The sequence below is a fragment of the Typopeltis vanoorti genome, chromosome 3, assembly GCF_054136105.1.
Source record: "Typopeltis vanoorti isolate ZY-2024b chromosome 3, IOZ_Tvanoo_1.0, whole genome shotgun sequence".
NCBI classification, from domain to species: domain Eukaryota; kingdom Metazoa; phylum Arthropoda; class Arachnida; order Uropygi; family Thelyphonidae; genus Typopeltis; species Typopeltis vanoorti.
The window spans coordinates 170,361,883-170,378,998 of NC_143551.1; the positions used below are offsets into that span (position 1 = coordinate 170,361,883).

General features: G+C 32.9%; 1 protein-coding gene across 2 annotated transcripts in view; it reads left to right on the top strand.

Moving 5' to 3' along the window:
* Positions 1-17,116, top strand: part of LOC150108742 (pre-B-cell leukemia transcription factor 1-like) — a 457,214-nt gene that overhangs the window by 12,612 nt on the left and 427,486 nt on the right. The gene's annotated exons all lie outside the window — the stretch shown is intronic.

Sequence of the window (17,116 nt, forward strand, 5' to 3'; positions counted from 1 at the left end):
CAAACAAGCACAACCATTGGTCTGAAGTACTGTCCATAGTTTTGCTGATGACAATACACTCCATTCTATTTCCTTATTTGACAAACCTTGTAGAGCTCAAACATCCCGAGCTTCAAGCTTTTCCACGAGCAAAATCTTAAACATGACATTGTTCTCCAGCGGAGTGAGGGTAACCATGTCACCTTCAGTGCTACCAAAACACAATCTTGTCTTTGGGCTCTTGATAGTGTTTTAGCACCCATTTACCATCTGGTTCTATAGAAAATGACGATAGGTTTCGAGGGACAAGTAAGAATACAGCGACTGCGGTGTTAAAAAATTTTGTAACTAGAGGGAAACATCGAAATTCATTATTTATCCAAAGCAAAATGGCTAATGTGACGACTTCCAGTTGGAGAAAGTTTGAATAAGTGGTATGAATGTAATACTTCTATTTACAACGTCGTCATCCGTGAATGTACGGAATACAATTGGAGATAAAGACTAGTTCTACTACTGGATTCCACTATTATAACTTTTTATTTAGAAACAGAATGCAGATGAGATTTTGTTTAATAGAAATGGAGTCTTCCAGATAATTTCTACTCGATTTCCATGCTCTAGATTCACTATAACTATTAAATTTTTCCGTGAATCTTTATTCGTTTTAGTCATAATGTATAGAAATCTAAAAGGACATTTTTGTAGTTCGGATCAAGAACACCCAACTATCAAATCTCGGGTTCTGCTAACTATGATAAGGAAATTTCTAGACATATACATTGGAAGAATGATAATACAGTGTCTCTGGGGTACTGAAGATATAGTATAGTTGGTACATAACTGTTGTATGATAGCTATGAAAATAACGGATTATTATTGTATCCTCATTTCATGCTGATACATCTGTCGTCGTTCGGGATACGAATGCCTAGTCTTCTCTGTTGGGTCCTGTAGCATGTAAAGTTGGCTATTCTGAAAAACCCTGGTTTCCGGGAAAGGGTCCCTCCTGTCTATGTATGAGATGCTCAGATTACTCCTCTTCAATTGAAAAGCCCTGATGAAACTTCCTCATGACATCGATGGGATGCACACCCAGGTTTTTCCAATTGGTTTGGGCTAAAACAGCTATAAAATAACGAGATCATCTTTACTAAGAATACTCTCACAATATACTTTGCAAATAAATAATTGATGACTAAATTATGAAAATGAAAACTGGAATGATTATGAAACAAAAAATGGCCTGGAAGGAAAATTTGTAGCCTGCTCTATGAAATTATTCGCGTAATTTTAAAAACTAAGAGCATTCCCTGTTTAAAAACGTTATCTGTTTAAAGTTTTTCTATTATGCTGCTGTGCAAAATGTCATTGCTTACAGTTGTCTTTTGATATTCCATAAAGATCTGGATTAACGGGCAAGACCTATTTTTTTGGAATTTTTATTTATTTTTTATCATTCGTTGATGAATTTCGTGTTGAGCATATTCGTGGTACTTTTCGTTCTTCAGAAATCAGGCAATATAGATTTTAAGTAATTTTGAAATATGTTTTGATTTTTACTGAAAAATTAACAACCGAATATTCAAAGGTTTCGGATTGTCTTTGAGTTGTCTTCAACTTTCTTTCGTCCAGTATAAATTGAAATCAATTAAGTTCCTTTTATTCTGTAAAAGGAATTGAATTTATTCTATGAATAAAATACGGTGTGAAAAAGTTAGCTTTTTTTTTTTTTTTTTTTTGCCCCTTACATTTCTCAAAAGCCTAAAATGCAGTTGGTGTGAAACAGAACGAAGCGTAAGGCATATAGTTTCAAATTACTTGCATGTTTTTCCCATTTAAAATAATTATTTTAAAATCATTATTTGATGCTTGTCGAATTTCAGTGGTGTCACCAGAGATTTTTAAGATCCTGCTTCAAAATCAGGAAAAAATGATGATACATTCACGTTTTATTTAATTATAGGTGGTATTATCCATTTAAAATGGTCTGTGAAACAAAACCCTCTTAGCTTGATTGCAATTTTTAATGTACTGTCAACACTACTTTCAAATTTTATAATATAAATTCAAACGAAGCAAATGACATGTTAATATTAGCAAGCAAGATTGTCGAGGCACAGTTTTAGACCCCCTCGTAATTTTTTTTTCTCTCTCTCTTCTTCTTTCTTTATTCTCCTCCTCCTTCTTTCCTTATATTCAAAATAACTTTGACAGTTGACATCCCCGGAGCTAATAAATCGATACCTGTGTAAATGTTACTTTAGTGTATCTGGCAGTATCGCAAACACACGACTTCTCACTATCTTGGAGTAATTTGCAAGCATTATGTAATCTATCATCGTATATTAAAATCATCATTATATATGTGTTATATTTTCGAAATGCAAAAACTCAATTGCATTTTCCATTTGAATTATTTTATTTTATCAGGGATAAGAAGCGGCACAATGCCCCGCCTACCCACAGATGTTTCTACGTTTCCTCCACTCCTGTTATTCTTCATAGAAGTTTTGCTTCGAAATAAACTCATATAATTAGCATTACTAACGAGCACTGTTTTTTTTAAATCGCGTTGGTTTCCTTCTTTATGGCGAATGCGGTTTCAGTGGACTGTGATCCGTTTCAGTATTTGTTAAATCAAGTTCCTTTATATATTTTGATGTTGCATTCTCCAGTTATCACTAAGAGCATTACTGTTTAAAAACTATAAACTGCAAACAGAAGGTAAAAAATGAAGAACTGAAAGAAGGAAAATGAAAAAACGGCAAAAGAAGTTTAAAGTTACGCTGAAATAGAATACCTTGTGGGCTCGTGATCGCGGTACACTTAATCTTTAAACCGGATAATCGCCTACGGTTAATCGATAGTCGTAGTTTCATTCTTTCACATTTGACCTCGTGCTTTCGAAATTTCTTACGCTGTGTTTTAGCAGATTTCGAGGATAAAGAGGTCAAGTTTTAAATTTCATTACACTAGGCGTGATGAAAATGATTTTAAAAATCTCTCTTTGATTTACTGCAAGAAATACTGTTTATATTTGTTAAACTTTACTACTAGAATAATACTTGTTTTATTGAAAACTGTCGAGTTGCTTTTCTTGCAAAGTAAAAGCAGCATTTTCTAAACTTAGGAATAAACTAATGCAGTTTGTTTGCCAGTCTTCTTGGCCCGTGCAAAGATTTGCGGATCGATGGAGCTTCTCTTTCTGCGTAGCATTCCCCAGTAATTAATTTTAGGAAACTAATTAATACGGCTTGTCATGAAAGTAGCCATTCGGGTGTATATTTGAAAGTTCGTCAGTTTGGGATGGTATTTCCTGTGTTCGTTTCCCACAACAACAACCTATGGTAGATGTCTGACAAGGTTCTAGAAAGTATGCGAGATATTTGGATAGAATACTTGTTATCCAGCTGATTCTGAACTAGTACCGTGTCTTATGTAGCGAAATAGTAATGGACGATTTGGCTCATAATGTATGCATTGCTTACGATAATATTTCGAACCCGGAACTTGTCTTATTTTGACCATTTACTTCCCCTCCCCCCCAACCCACTGGCTCTACTCCCAGAGTTTGTACCCTTCTCCCTGGCATTAGGTAAGATCAAATGCAGTTGACCTGTGGGCATTTTTTTAAGCTAGATCAGTGCCAATTAATTAGCTCTCTGCATGATGCTGTATACGCAATCTGGCAACAATGATAAGGCGTCTATTTCTCTGTCAATTGCCTGATCAATTTGGCGAAATAGCATTATCATCAATGAATTTTGTACCTTACACTGAATGAAATGCAGGTTAGTTGAAGCAATTGCTATTTGGGATTAAGTAAACGCTTTACTAATTCTTATGGGAAATTTGATTGAATCTCTTGGGGAATTAAGGGAATTACAAACGATCGTCTTTTATACTTACATTAAATTAATTCTGCTGGTTGGAGAAAAATCGTTAAACTATCTATAGAACTTTCATTTGTAAGTTTATTATGGAATCACGAAGGTCAAAAGTAGAAATATGAATGTGGTTGCACTTTTTTGCATTTGACCTGAATTTGTAAAATTTAATTTTATGATTACTTTTACGATTACACACAAGTGTAATTAGTCATTAGATCACGCAGTGATCTTATTATAATTAATAATTATTACATTTCATAACTTGGATAATTGACCTATTAAGGAATTATTTTTGTAGAGTTAGAATATAAGTTGGATACAGTGTTCCATTGGCTTCCGTATAGAAAAGTGTTTTCTGAGATGTCATGAATATCTTTTATAAAGACAATGTAGAGGATCAGGTTCAGGATACGTTACCTAGGGTGGATGTGAAGCTGATGCCTGGCCTACTTAGTATCAGTTCTGCATTCCCCTTATTATGAGCTTCAATCGTATATCTATTTGCAACATCCAAGAAGTATCATTCTTAAGTTAGAATAAGTATCCTAAACATAAGAAATCGTAAATAATGAGACTTTTCTAGTATGATACAGTCTCTTTTACGGGCATTGTGAATCATCAAGCCACATCTGATTAAGCAAGTTACCAAACAGAAGTAATACTAAAATGCGAGGAGATTTGAAAATATGGTAGAATAATATTCATAATAAAATTTTTCACGTAATCTAATTGTTTCCTTCATCGTTCTGTAATGAATGCAATCCCAATTTTCGTCCTTAAACTAGGGTCTAACATTCTGGGTTGCACTAGCCAAACTTTAGTAACTTGTTACACAAAAATCATTCAGTACACAAAATTGTCCGAAATTATAAATAAGTGACAAAATTAAACAAACAAGAAAAAATAACAGTGAGCAGTAAAAAGTGCATACCTCGGTCTGACGATAAACTGATTTAAATAAAACAAAAAAAAACTTGGAATTTTTTTCACCCCAAAATGAGATAAAGTGTTTCGAAAATTACTTCGATAGATAAATTAGTTCTATTTTAATATAAAAATTTAATTACATGAGCAATTCTTATTACCCTTAAAATTAAAAAAAAAACATTGAATAATCATCATGTAAAATATCAGAAACATTTTAGGTAATAGTAATAATAATCCATATCAGCGTTGAGGGAAATGCTACGACAAGTTTTAAATCTTAAAGTTCTAATTTCATCTAGTGATATAATGTTACGACTTATTTGTTTCTGTCTGGGATAAAAAATTTTTGATCATTCAAATAAAAACAAAACTTTCATGCAAACAAAGTACAGGAGAGTTCTATTATACCTTGCATGTATTTCAGTCGCTGTGTGTGTGTGGTTAGAAATAAACTTATATGTAAATCTATTCCTGATTTCTTTCTCTTTATTTTATCAGTAGTAAATCTCCTCACATTCATCCTAGTAATTATTGACCACCACCACCGGAGTGTCAGAAGATACTGTTTAATTATTTTACTAATATCCATTGAAGAAATACACAGAAATTATTATATATAGTAACCGATCCCGTGATCCATTTTGCTGAGGGTTTTAATGGCAGCATTCAGAGACACAGAATTGGGTTAGTGTCCTAGGACGAGGTAATTGCTTTTAAAAATAAAAAAAATAAAAAACTGACCCACCTTTGCTGCCTTGCAGTTAAATGTGAATGTAGGTACTGATAAGGAGACAAGAAGGTATTTCCTCAATGGAACTTATTGATATTCATCACCAGCTGTCGCCCATAAATTGTGGTCTTCAGGGAAATTGTGCAGTTTATATGCCTTCCACAGTTTTCTGGCTAATCACATGCAGACAGGGCAGGTCTGTCGAGACCAGCGAAGCAAGCATGGCTATAACTAAGGTATAAACTGAGCTGCTTCTGTTGCTGCTGGCGAAGGCGACTGAAACGCTCTTTGGGTACTTAAATGCAGGAGAGTGGATAGCGCGATGCTTATTGACACGTGAATTTCACTGCTCAAGCTGAAGCACTTCAGTCTCGATCCCTTAAACCTGCATTAGTCACATGATTAATACACTTGGCACATGTAAGATAGCCATTTGACAAAGAACATGTTATTGTCTAATTTTAAAATTGACTTCGCAAGTCTTTCATACATCCAGACAACAATAGTAAATGCGTAAATTTCTTAAAAAAATAATGAATATATTCTGGAATTTTTTAAAAAAATTCAATGCGTCGCTTTTTAAAATTCTCACAAGCAATTTGATTCGTTGTTTTTAATACACGGAAATAAATGACTTAGTCGTTACACTAAATGCATGAAATATTAGCAGTTGTTATTATTTTTAATGGTTATCCCATCCATGAAAAGTAAAACCTATCGTACTGTGGGTGGGAATAATCTGGCAGTCCTGCTCTAGAGACCAATTATCGAACTTTTCAAGCTACTTCAAGCCCCCTCGTATCCAAATAAAACTTGTGACAAACAAGCAGCCTCAATACTCATAGTAATCAGAATTGAGACATAAAGTTATAATTGATATAAAATTTTTAGGTTTAATAAAGGGAAGTTGAAACATCTTTAGATATATGAATCATTCTTATTGGATAGTTCATAAAGATATATACTTCAAAAAGAGACGAGAAACAAAATAATATTAAAGTAATAATGCTGCATGCAATAAAATCATTCTCATAGATCTAGACTATGTCGATGTATTTCCCTTATGTGTTTTTCTATTTAAATTATTAAATAACGTTTATTTTATAGAGCATATATATGATCGGTAATTATTCTCATTGAGCTAATGTTAAAATTTAATTACAATATATCATGAATAACTTATCCCAAGTTAAACAATTAATTCATTCTTCGTTCGTTTGATTAATTTTTAACTGACAACAATACAAATCACAGATCCAATAATTACACGGGCGATTCGCTTCCACAGCATACTTATTACGCATATACAAGTTACCTGCTGTATAAGTACATGAAGTAGTTTAGTTCTGTAGATTTGTATTGATGCTGGACAGTAGCCGATGTAATGTTTTCTGCCCTAGGCCGTGTAATTACGTACTTGCATGCAGTCCCAACCTCTCGCCCATCATTATGAGGGAACAAATACGGTCCTCTCTTCTTACGATATTAAGTTGGCCGTAAGTGTTAGGGGAATGGTTGTTATATGTAAAGTGCGTATTCCGACAATTCATCTGCCTTTGATTGCTTAGCAATGCAGTAGTGTTAAAAAGGTGCTAAAATGTATTTGTTAAGGTTGAAGGGGAAATTAACAGCCTTTTGGACAGATGCGCTCGATTTTTATGTTTTGATTTTACGTTCCTTTAAGCGTAATATTTATTGCTGATGGTTTGTGTTAACTGTTTTCGTATCACATTTGACTTCCAAATAGTTTTCCTTCCGGCTGCAGTCATCGCCAGCAAATGAAGTGAAAAGCAAGTCCGATACCTGATAACTGTCATTTGGTAATGCCATTTAATTAATCTTTCGCATGATGGGAGGAGTTAAAAAGAAGATGTGTCTGTTTCTTTCTGCAATTATCGTAATCATATTATTTTTAATATCAACATAGTCAATGGAAGCTCTTTGCAGATTATTTTATGGACTAAAGAATGCTAATACTTTTCCCCTTCCTTTAAAAAAAATGGTATATCAGGTTTAAATAAATAATGGTCCACTTAAATATTCTTATTTTTCTTATATGTCCTTATATTTTTCATCCTGTTAAAAGCATGCGGCATTAAGTTGAAGATAAAGATAATCTTTGCTAAGGTTTCGTATATTATATTTCTTATCGCCTATATATTCTTATATGCTGAGGTATTATTTATTGCCAAGTTCATTTATTAAGAATGAAAGTACAATAAAATCTTTTATAGCATATTATATAAAAAGTTTCCAAAAGATCTTTTAAAAAATCACAGTGGGGAAGATGATGGAGCGACGGATTTGCATAATTTGTTAAAACGTTACGCCAATCATTTATTTATTTAATTTTTACTGACCATGGAGGATAACCAGTGGAATGGAATCGTTTCCAATACCAGAGATTCAGTTTTGGGATATTTCTCCTGGTAAGACCATAATTAGTGGCAGGTGAAGGAAGTAATTACCAAGAGAATCCACTCTCTTCTCATCAAAACTGACAAATCAACCTTTTAGAGCAACATAGATGCATAATTATCTTTGTTACTTTTGTGAAAGCTATCGTAGTCATTTTAAAGAATAACTATAGCAAGTGCAGTTCTTGAGAATAGTTTTCTATCAAAAAAGACCAAAAAAAAACTTACATATTACTACCATAGTGATGAAAGTCCAGTAGGAAGAATTTATTTATTTATTTTTGTAAGTCGTAATAGTAACCCAGGATTCGTTTACAAACTGTTAAATTAATTTAATAAAGTATATTCTTAGAACTATACCTTTAAAGCATGATTTATTATTAAATGTTATTTATATAAAAACGATCCATTTAGCTACCATAAAAATGATGACTTAAAAGTTAATTTTAATACAAACATTTTAAATAAACAAAATTTAAATTTTGTTTGAGTATTTAATTTTTACGATGCACAGATCTTTACTGTGTGGCGAATTTCACTTTAAGTTACGCATGAAGTATATTTTTTTCCGTTGTTATTCTTTTTCTTGGAATATATTAGACTCAGATCTTTCATAGTTTGTTGAGAAATGCTTATTTATACCCTTTAGCGAAACAGAATACGATGAAGTATTTTTTATTCGAGTTACTTATTTCGACGTTATAACAAATAATGAATCAATTAAAGTACTGGATCAGTACCGATGCCTGGTATAAGAATCTTAACAAACACATGTATCATTTGCTTCTCATTGTTATTTGAAGTGCAAAAAAATTTGTTCTGTCAAGGAAGTCTAATAAGGGCCTTCATCAATTATACGCATTAAAGAGCTGGTACTTGAGTGGCTTAGTTTATTTTTACATTATATGTGGAAAAATGCGATGGGAGGTTAAAAGTCGATAAAAGCTTTCTCAGCCATATATTCACTTTAAGATTTTTTTCCCCTTTCTTTCTTTCTTTAAAGATGCGTGGTGTTTTAAATGTGCAAGACCAAGGTTTAGCAATTATCACTGCGTTATGAGTTGGACGGCAAAGAGAAAAAAAAATCTGTGTTTAATGCAAAACGAGTCATTTTTCTACTTTTCCGCTTCCACTTTGGTGTCATGGGGTTTTGCTCTTAGATGAGAAGTAGTAATTAATGCGGTAAAAACCTTGACAAAGTTTCCAGATAAGTTTTTTTCCCCTCTTGTGTGTGTGTGTGTTTCTCCCTCCCCCTCCACCCCACACTGCTTTAGACTCATTGTATATGGAGTATATAATGGTAGCAGGTGTTGTTTGAAGATTGTTTGGTAATGAAAGAAAAAAATCAGATGTAATCTCTTCTTTTTTCCCTTCTTTGTGTGTATGCTGAATAATATTGTCGAAATAAAATCATTAAGAATTTTATGAGCGTTATTATTATTTGGACATTCTTTAAGAAGACATTTGTATACAGTGTGCAAATTCTTTGATTGTGTTAAGACAGAATACTTTCAGCTTTCTTTAAACTATTATTAGAGAGATGATTTTTTTTTTTCAGTGCCATGTTCTCCTCAAAGGGCAGGGCTAGTCTTCTATAGAATTTTTTTTATTGACCTTACCGTGTTTCTTTTAATAAATAATTGTTATCAATGTCAATTATTTATATATCAAATGTTCAGATTTCTCCGTTAATAGAGCAAAGGTCTTTCAAATGGCCATTTTAAACGAAATAATGCCAAACGAATTGAATGGCATACTGAAGTCTGTTGATTAAATTTGTACATTATAATTATATTAATATTATGTATTGGTTTTCTTTCTTATGGAAAAAAAAAAGAATATTTGAGTTGTTTTTTTCTTCGTTACTTAAGTTCTACATAAACTTTTAGTGACATTCAATTTGACGCACATTTAAATATTATTAAGAAATTTGAAATTTATCACAATTTCTTTTTCCTGTTTAGTTCTAGTAAATTTTCTATAAGTTTCAATATATAATTTCTCGTGTATTTCATTTTGTAAACAGATACAGGCCTGGTTATCTTCAAATTTGTATTCCTTTTAGTTTCTAATACAATCTCTTAATTTGCTTATAAAGCTTTTATTTTTGTAGGCTCCAAACAACATTGTGCAAACCAGGTAACAAAAAGTATCGAAAAATCTTTATATTAGTACTAACGTCAACAAAAATGAAATTAAAAAAAAAAAAAAAACCATCATCATATTATATTCGTTTTAGAACCAGATGAACTGGTAGCATTATTATATATATATATATATATATATATATATATATATATATATATATATATATATATATATATATATTGATCCCCTGCTTAAAAAAAACCAAAAAAACCCCAGAAACTTTAAACCCTATTGAAATGATTTTCCTACTATCATTCAAACAACTTCTATTATGATAATTAGGTATTGTAGTTAGTACTTTATAACTATTGCGCCTTATTTAAAAATTCTGTATTAGTTGATTGACATGTTATTAGTAGCAAAACTCGTAGTTAAAGAAAAAGGTATATTCCATTTTAACGGGAGAGGTCAAGTCCCTAGTCTTTCCCTTTTGAGTAGATCGCTACTATGTATTTGTATTTTACTTGAGTTACGGAGATAATTGTTACTGTGCGTAGGGAGTATTTATTTCCATAAGAAATAATTTTATATCTGATATAAGCGTATGTCTTTTATCATCTTTCAGTAAGATATTTCCCATGTTTAATGCCGCATTAGATATTTCGGCTTAATTGTCGATTAATACAAATTAAAATAGTACTTCGTTAATAATAGACAGAAAGGCGTGTTTGGCGATTCATTGCGATGAAATATTACAGAAACGCTGTAATTGATGTTTTCTTTCATTATCTGAAAAAAAAATAATAATAAGCATATACCATTTTAAATAACAAAGAAAAACCCCTTATGAAATGGAGAGGGGAAAAAAAAATAATCGCCTATTAATTGACTTGACAGTTTGTAACCCCGCGCGTATCACCCGCTGACGATCTGCACCCTCGGTAGTCGGCCAGCTTTAGGAGCTCTCAATCTAGTTTAATTTATAGTTTTATGGTTCACGAGATTTCTCCACTGTGACTGTTTTCTCAGTTTGCTGTCCGGCCTTCGTTTATAGGCCTATTTCATGTGAAATATAGCCCCCTATCGAGGAAACCTGCCTCTATAGAAGGAACTGCCTTGCCACAAGTGTGATGGGATTTTAAGGGATCGTTTGTTTTGAGGTTAGCATGCTAAGCAGGCTTGTCTCCGCGCGTTAGGCTCATTTTTGTTGAGCATACCGCACATCCTTGTGCGCGTAGAGCTGCCGTGGCAGTGCCGTACTGTGCAGAACGTATTTCGAACTAGGGATCTGTTACACTGAAGTGTTCCAGGTTTTCAGTGGGTTGTACTATTTTTAACAGTGAAAGGACTTTTTTTTTTTTGAAAATGTAGTTTATTTATTTATTTTTTTTTGTTTTGTTATTTTCACTGTTTACATATAATTTTATTTGCTTAGATAAACGAAACGTCCGTAAGAAAGAATCTAATCTCCACTTTCTGTCTCTCAAATGGATTCCCCGCTTGTCAGTGGGTGGATTTCTGACATTTCACGTGGATCATGGATATTACTGTTTCATCCAATGTGGTGCATTATTAGGAACTGCCGGCAGAGGTATACGGTAATCGCACATATTTCTCCACACTAAATTTTAACATGGAGTACCCTTCCTCAAACATAAACGCATTGTCCCTTAGGCACGATCCCCTTTTCTATAGTCCGGCTGTAGAGATGATTGTTATATTCCCTGATGGAAGCCCTTTCGCCATGCCAGAATGACTGCTGGATTGGAAATTAAACGCGCACTGTTATTCAGTACTGACTGACGTTCTTTACTTGTAATGTTCTCACATGGAGTGTTTTCATTCGTATATGGATCATTCGGTACTGATATATGTCATTAATTCCTTGCTTCCAAATTTAGACCTCACTATATATAAAAATAAATAAGAAAAGAAACATCGCATTGCTCAGTATTATTGTTCCCGAGATTTATTTATTTATTTGCATGTTGGTGCTGAGTGTATGTGTCCGCTATATCAGTGTGTAATTGCTATTAAACAACAGACATTTCTTTTTGTAATTCTTCAGTTCGACAGATTTGCGCCATTATATTAATATTAGACAAAAAAAAAAAAAAAAAAAAAAACAGAGCATCTTACCATAAAAGCCACGTGTGACCGATTTTTATTATCTTAAAAACACATTACTGAAATGCATTTTGGTTGCTACTGCTCCTTGATGCTTCGTCTGCTCATATAGCTGGAAGGATTGCTTTAAATAATCAAATGCATAATTAAGCACTAGTTTGTGTAAGTTAAATAATTAAATGGCTTAATTTCGCTTCTTCCACGCTACATCGTTCTTCTTTTCATTTGCCCGCGTTTTTTTTTTTTTTTTTTGTTCATCTTAAGGTTGATTTTTTCTTTATCTTTGATTTTACTTGGGTAGAAGATTTATATGTTCTTTTTTTGAGTTCCCTTATTAAAAAAATGTATGATAGTATGTGTTGCACTGACCATTACTTTTTTCTTCTTTGCTTAGAGCTTTCAGCACGTGCATACTTGGATATTTTCGAACTAAATCTCCTTACACTAAAGACCTGAGCCCAACGCCATTTTCTGTGTCCATATATTTGTCGTTTTCGCAAGTTCGTAATTTTCAAAAATGCATCACTTTTATTTTAAGGAAGTAAAGACAATAACACTTACTGCTATTGTTGAAACAAATGGAATAATTCAATGATTTTTTAAATTAAGGGGATAAAAATCCCTTATTGTTTTTCAGCCAGTATGCGAAACTCTTAAGATCGAAAACTACGATCTAAGCGTTTCATGCCGACGAACTATCGGCGAATCCAAGCGTAAGTTTGAAGATAATTATTGATAATTAAGAAGATAATTCTTCTTAATTATCAATGATTTTTTTTTATTAATCGATCTTTCGTAAGATTTGCAGGGGTATGCTATGAAATGTTGTTTTGATATTCAAAATATATGAGCATTTCCTATGAACATCGGACTAACATTTTGAAATCAAATTCACATTCGATATTTAAATAAAGCTCATACAATGTATATATCTCGCATTGGTTGGCATCCATAGCTTACTCAGTAATAGGAGCATTTCTCAACACTTAGTCGATCTGACTGCTTTAGAGACTTTTCTTGTGGGATTACTCTAGTTAGTGATCTTTGCCTTCCCTCTCTCTCTTAAACGTGTGCTGTCATTCACATAACTCTATTTTTTCCCCCTTTCCGATATGTCGTGATATATTTGACTATTACAGACTACGTGTGTGTAGTTCAACGTGATAATCGGTGAAAAGCGCGATCTAATTGAGTTTGCGCGCATTATAATAGTCAGTGTCACAGAACATACGCCATTAACAACTAAGTAACAAATACACTAGTCTCAGTCTTAGTTGCTTTGCCCATAACTCCAAACAACCCAACCCATTCATCTTAAACAGTTACCAGTGAAGAGTAGACAGAGGGACACCAATAATGGACACTTAAGGAATAAATTAAAAAAAAAAAAAAAGATCGCTTGATTCATAGAATTCAGGTTCTCATTCTTACACCCTGATGTCCAGACCAGTGCATGGTTGATAGCCCATGGTCCAGTAGAGCCTACTTGAACATTCTTGCCAAGCAGATGCATCCCTTTATGCTCACAGTTTTTCTATCTGACCAGCTTTACTTCTAGCAGGATAATGTGCCATGCGATAAGGCGGAGATCGTTCAATGATCGAGAATGATTCCAGAAATATAAGGATGGCCTTTTCATGCTTCATTTGCCTGAAATACTAGTGGTTCACTGCATCTCAGTCCAATTAAGCATATATGGAATGAAATAGAAAGCGAGCCTTTGCCATTGGGATTTTCTGCAATTTCAGTATGAAACGACTATAGGATGCGACTGAGTTTGCATGGGCCTCGCATTGAACAAAACTATCATGGAGCTGATCGGAGACCATCAAAAAAGTTTAGAATTGCATGAAAAGGTACTTTCAGAAAACCAGAGGCGATAATGGTAACATGAAAACTGAACGGAATGATATTCTAAATATCCAAATTAATTACTTTGAAATATAATTAAATGGTTATTAACCGGCAGCAGAATACTGCTAGAAAATATTCAGATGGTAGTCGTGAGCATTTCAGTATTGGGGATAGAAAAGGCTCTTAGACATTTACAATATGGAATGGCAGCTGCAGCAGATGATATTCGACTGTAAGTCTGACATATGGAGATATGCTCACGGTGGCTGCACTATTGTAAAAGGCATTGTCTGGATTAATTCGAGATGAGTTAGCGTGTATGTGTGTTGGGGGACGGATTTTTCCTCCTGCAAAACATTTAACCTCGTAGAGAACACCCAACAACGCACATACGTAAGATAGTATGTAGATAGGATTAATCGCCCTACCATACCATTGATTAGGTTTATATAAAGCAAACTTACTAGACTGCGACAAGCCAATTGAGTTAATACATTAAGGGGAAGATGAGATGATATGATATCAGAGTGATTTGGAAATGGCATATGATGAGGCATCAAGGGAAAAGCTGCTCAAAAGGCTAAAATGATGTCCACGTGACATTATAGCAATTTATAGCTTATGCTTTAAGTTGTAAGTTAACTGTTAGAACTGGAGGATATACAGATTTGATGATTACAAATTAATATCGGAATGAATTAAAATGGGAAACGTGAGGCTGTTCATATTTTAGTTATGCTGTTAAATAAATCCATAAATAATTTCATATTTAATTAAGGCAGTCTTGACAATTTATAATTATTTTGTATATATATATCATAAGGTGACCCTTTAATAAAATGTGCAGAAAATCTGTTAGCTAAACACAATTAAGATTTAATTATTGGTAGATTCCTTTCAACGGTTTTCTTCCAAATTAACGTATATGTTGTTAGGTCTGCAATCCAGTCAGCTGTTACATTTCGATCTTTTCGAAATGTAACAGGTTTTCGACCTTTCGAGCCGCGGCCCATAGTTTGGGAAGCTTTGTTGAGGAGGGCCGGGAAATAATGAAAACAATTTTAAAATGTTTTAAGACTAAGTCAAATGTTTTAAGACCATGTTAAATGTATATGTAAGATGCTAAAAAATGTAATGTTTGCATTTGATTTTTGCAATATTCGCTGTGTATGTTTTGTATTGAATATAAATACAATAAATATTATAATAATATATGTCTGTATTACGATTTTTTTTCTCGATGGGGCCTTGTAATATTTTAATTTTTCCAAAGGGGCCTTTACATCCATAAGTTTGGGAAGCACTGCTCTAGGCAGTCTTTTCATTTTTTGCTTTATATATATATATATAATACTTTTAAAATGTCTTGTTATTTAGGGAATATTTAATGCGTAAAAATAATTTATCACATTCTGTAAAAAAATATAAAGATAAATCACTGCTTGTTAGTGGGGTTGGTTATCTTCTGACATCGCACACACGCGCATCTCAACATTCTGCCATACTATACACTGTATTAATTATAACTTCTAGTGATTTATAATTTTACGGATAATCTTTGCGTTAATTGTATCAAATAGGTTATATGTGTATACTTATAACAAGATTTGGATTTAATCCGCGTGTGTGTGTTTGCGCGCGCGCAAACATGTGTGCTTCGAGTTTTTATAACGTGGTTTAATCCGGATGCTGGTCTCAAGATGCTGTCAATAAGTAAGCAGAATAATCGCTTGGAAAGAGTAATGTTAGGAAATAAGGGACTGTGATGATTATTTACATTTATTTGAAGTGCGGGGCGATGTTTTGGATTTTTACTTGTGGCTGTTTTTATTTGATAAGGGATGTTTCAAAGAATATGAGTCAAGACTAGTTTACGAGACCTTATAATAAATTACCAAAGTATACTTGTTTTGAATAGTGGTAAACAACAGATTAACTAAACAGTGCAATAATTTTTAGTACTTACTAAGAAGATGCATCTTGTCTCATCTTTTTCCTGTTGTGTCTAGAGAACATAACAGTTTACCACAACAACTTTGTCATTCCGTTCTAGACATGTTTGTGTTTCTGTCGCTTTTAAGCAAGAGAAAAAGTGTGGGACGTATTAAAGTAAATATTTGCGTATATTTTGATAAATGTTTAAAATTAGCATTGTCTTCTATATAAATATGACTGGCATATATTTGTATACAAAACAGGAAGATATCTTAGAAAATAACACATCCTAAGTTTAGGTATAAATAAGTGTGGCAATGTTGCATTTGAATAAGTCGAATGAGCATATGAGGTAACCATCGCTGAGACATTCACGAATTTTTTAGGTGGGACATATAATGGTGGAGAAATACTGAATATTTAATTCTAACTCAGAAAATGCGTACAGTGTGATACATCCACGATATTATTATTAATTCCTGATAATGTCAAACTTATTTACGAGTATTTTTCTGTTGCGCTATCCTTTTAGATTATTGTGTGCGTGTGTATATTAGAAGCAGAACTCATAGTTTAAATAAAAACAGTACTTTTTTTTTCTCAATAAAGAATTGCCATCAATCTCTTTTCAATACTGTACGTGTTTGCAACATGCAAGCTGATTGGATTTTCAATAAATTACTTGAATTATTGGAATTTCATAAGTTATGCTATAATGATATTTTTGAAAGTGTAAATTATTTGTTAATATTATCCTTGGCTTGGAGAAAAAATTGTTTCCATCATTTACGATTTTTTTTATTGACCTTATTGATTCGATGCTATTAGTGGGACTGCTTTGGTTGGATCTGTCTGTAGTTACACATATTGTCGGTATGTAATAACTGTCATTTGAAGTATTGAGTTATCTACATCACAGGGATGTTTTTTTTATTTATTTTTTTAATGCAACTGCATTTACACAGAAAATGAAGTAAGAACTGTATGCAATGTTTCACGATATTTTTTGAATTTCGACGTTAATAAATATGTTTGTAACTTCTTTTGAAATGCGTTCGATTTCAAATTCATTAATAATCCATTAACAGCAAATATTTTCTTGATATAAAAAACATTCGATATTTAGCAACGAAGTACATTACAGCACTTTTATAGATTTTAACAAA